We start from the raw sequence: 3,904 nt of genomic DNA on the forward strand, positions 1-3,904 counted from the left end.
CTTGCTGTGCAGAGGGTTTTCCTGATTCTTTTTGAGTGTTAGGAAGCTAAAACACATGCACACATGCGCGCACGCATGCGCGCACACACAAACCTGAGTTAGCCAACAGAGTTCAAAGGAAGCCTGAAACCACTCAATCCCTAACACTAGATTTCCTAGTCCCAGCTAATATGTGGAGAGCAAGGAAGCAAGACTAACTGTAGCTTAATTATGCTCAAGAGAATTTTAAAAAACAACCACTTGACAACATAAAATTACATTTTTATGTTGTAATGGGCCTTGGGTACCAAACCTGGAGCATGAGTTGCATTATTGGGTAGATTGAGCTGAATTTACACACACACATACACTGTCCACTATTATAGGGTCTTTAAAGAAAACCCAAATTAAAAACAAGTTTCTCCATTGAAATTTGTTGTCACTCTTCCAACCAATTAAACTCGAACCATTAGCTTAAAACACTATTCAGAGACATTCTCACTTCTGTGGATGTGACTTGAAGGCCCTCATCTTAAGAGGGATTATGAAGCTGAGGTCTAATCAATTAAAATAGCTTTGGGGCAGATACCATGTATGTTTTATTCACAGGATTCTGGACATTTCTTTTTTTGTCTTTGGGTTCTCAATGGGGACACAACCAGCATGGAGTCATTGTCTGTATGTTCTTCCTTCACCAACCTAAAGCATCAGTATTTTCATGCCATGAAAATTTGGTTATGAGAACTATTAAAGGAAATCTTGAAAAGATAAAGACATTGCAAAAGAATAACTCAGAAAAAATGAAAGGATGACAAAATTCATTCCATTGTTCTGAATTCAAATCCCAACTCCCCTCTTACTAATTAATAGGACATACTACCAAGACAAGACTTCTAGAAGAAATGGAAAGCATTTCAGTAAGAAAATATCTAACAGGGACCCAGGCTTCATATCCCTGTTTGGAAGAAATATGTTGTAAGGAATTGAGTGTAAGACAATTCTGTAAACAAGCTTAGGGGCCTGATGCAGCGGGGATCTCTCTTTTCCGTGTCCCCCACCGAAAGAGAGATGATTGAACCGGTTCTAAGTGGAGGCGGCCAGGGATTGAGAAATATTAGAAATAAAGAGAGAAGACACAGAGATAGATTTTAAGCTGGGAGCTGGGTGGGCCGCCATCCTGTCTGCTGGAGAGGCAGGAAGAAGACGATGACCCCACCCAGCACATTTATTTTATACCCCCAATACTGTACTAGGAAGTAACACCAACTTATTTGCATTCTTAAGTAGGCCCTAGCATGCCTGGATTTACATATCTAGTCCCACCCCTGCTAACACCTGGGCTGATATGAAAGCCAAGCTGACAACATGTCCGCCATCTTGAGGAAACATGTTCCCAAGGTGTGGCTCTGCCTACACCCTGAGTTCAGCTGACGATAATTAAAGAAAATTGCCCATGTGCCTTTCCAGGTGGCCCTCTACATAAAGTATTTAAACCAATCAGAGTAAAGACGCAGAAATGTTGAAGTTAAAAGCTAGAACTCAAAGACTTATAAGAATTTATTTTCTTATTAAACCCTATAATCCATAAAATAAATCAGCTGTTTCCCAAAGATTGATGGAATCAACATTAATCACAATTAAAATATTGATTCTGAATACATTTAATGCATTTAATGTTTATTAGAAGCTGAAAAATTTTATTTTGTTTATGCATTAGTATCATCCCAGTTCTGTAAATATTTATATCTATAATGATATCAAGAAATAATGCCAAGCATTTTCACTAATAATTTTTCAATATCTTAGAAAAATGGCTTTTATTTATTTATTTATTTTTTACTGAATCCCCTGGAGAGGAAAATATGACAATAGTATCAAAACCTATAGTCAGTTCTTTCCCCTAAAGAAATCCTTTTATTAAAAGAATAGCAGGGATTTTTTATTCTTTTCTTTTGGGTTAAGGAAAAAATCAGTTCCTTCTCCTTTCTCTGGTTTTGTTTAAACTTATATTTTACTGTCCATGAAGGAGTTATGAAAATCTAGGTTCTACCAACCAATAAGGAATCTTTAGTTATCAGAGACTTGCTAACTAGTCAATTGACCTTGTCTTCACTCCTCGCCTTAGATTTGCAGAGAGAAATTCTCCCTCTCTGCTCTATTTTTGCTGTTTGGATGAGCATGGGATTCTATCTTATCAGTCAGCAGACTGTGCCATAGTGTGGCTTGATCATCATAGACTTGTCCTGGGACAGTGTTCTTGCTATCTGCAGAGTCACGCCTTTATTTCAGGAAACCTTCCACCATTCTATTCCTAAAGGTTTAACGGTTTCATTGGTTCTAGTCTATTTTTATAAACATCAATTGGGTATATGCTGGATGTGTCTGTCTTCCATATCCATCACCTTTTCTTTAATCATTTCTATCACTTCATTCTTTTTCATTTTCTTTTTTTTTTAATATATCTTATTGATTTTTTACAGAGAGGAAGAGAGAGGGATAGAGAGTTAAAAACATCAAAGAGAGAGAAACATTGATCAGCTGCCTCTTGCACACTCCCCACTGGGGATGTGCCCTGCAACCAAGGTACATGCCCTTGACCAAAATCAAACCGGGGACCTTTCAGTCCATAGACCGACTCTCTATCCACTGAGCCAAACTGGTTTCAGCTCATTTTCTTCTGAGTGATTTCCTAACCATTGTATCCCTGACTGTGTTTTTATTCATTTTCTGCCCCCTTTTTTTGGGGGGGTGGGGGGAGGTAATTATGCTTTTATTACGTCTCTTAAATTCTCATTCTTTTGCTCTCCTTCAATTTGCTTTCAAGTGTAGATACTCCCCACCCCACCCCCCTCACCCCAGGTTGTTTGTTTTTAATTCTATCTCTGGCCAATTACATTTTTTCCTCAGGCTTAAACTCCCCACTGCCTGCTTTTCTTCCAAATGTTTCTCATCTATCCTGATCCTTGAGATTTACACCCAACTCTAAAGCCAGTTTGACACCTCCACTTGCAGCTAATTAAATATATATGTTCTAAATTACACATTTTAATCTAGTGATTCTCAGAATGTTAATTGGTGTTGTGCTGTTTGTTTGTTTTAAAGATTCCCATGTACATATTAGTTTCCTAGGATTGTAGTAACAAATTGCGATAAACTGGATGCCTTAAAACATGGAATGGATTCTTTCATAGTTCTGGAGGCTAGAAGGCCAAAATCAAGCTATTGGCAAAACCATTCTTCCTGCCAGCAATCCTTAGTGTTCTGGGCTTGTAGCCGTATCATTCCAATCTGGGCCTCTGTCATCACATAGCCTTCTCCTCTGTGCATGTCTTTCTCTAAATCCTCCCTGTAGTCCCCTCATAAACCCATTCATTGGGTTTAGAGCCTACCTTAATGAAGCATGACCTCATCTTAAATTGATTACATTTGCAAAACCCTATTTCCAAATAATGTCACTTCACCGGGAATTAGAACTTAAACATATCTTTCTGAGGGATAAAATTAACTCATTACCACATGATAAAAATACATTTTGGAAATGCTGGTTTAAGCAAAATCAGACAGATTTCATTACTACAGAACTTCTCAGAGCCTTTAATAAGCTAATGTGAATTGCAGTTTTCTTTGTTTGTTTGTTTGTTTGTTTGTTTTAAATATATTTTATTGATATCTTACAGAGAGGAAGGGAGAAGGATAGAGAGCTAGAAACATGGATGAGAGAGAAACATTGACCAGCTGCCTCCTGCACACCCCCTACTGGGGTTGTGCCTGCAACCAATGTACATGCCCTTGACCGGAATCGAACCAAGGATCCCTTGAGTCCGCAGACCGACGCTCTACCACTGAGCCAAACCGGTTTCGCTGAATTGTAGTTTTGAATCTCCAAGAATAGTTATCAGATGGAGCTTTTCCCAAACTTTCACAA

Source organism: Pipistrellus hanaki, assembly GCF_964339955.1.
Source record: "Pipistrellus hanaki genome assembly, chromosome: 2".
Classification (NCBI taxonomy): domain Eukaryota; kingdom Metazoa; phylum Chordata; class Mammalia; order Chiroptera; family Vespertilionidae; genus Pipistrellus; species Pipistrellus hanaki.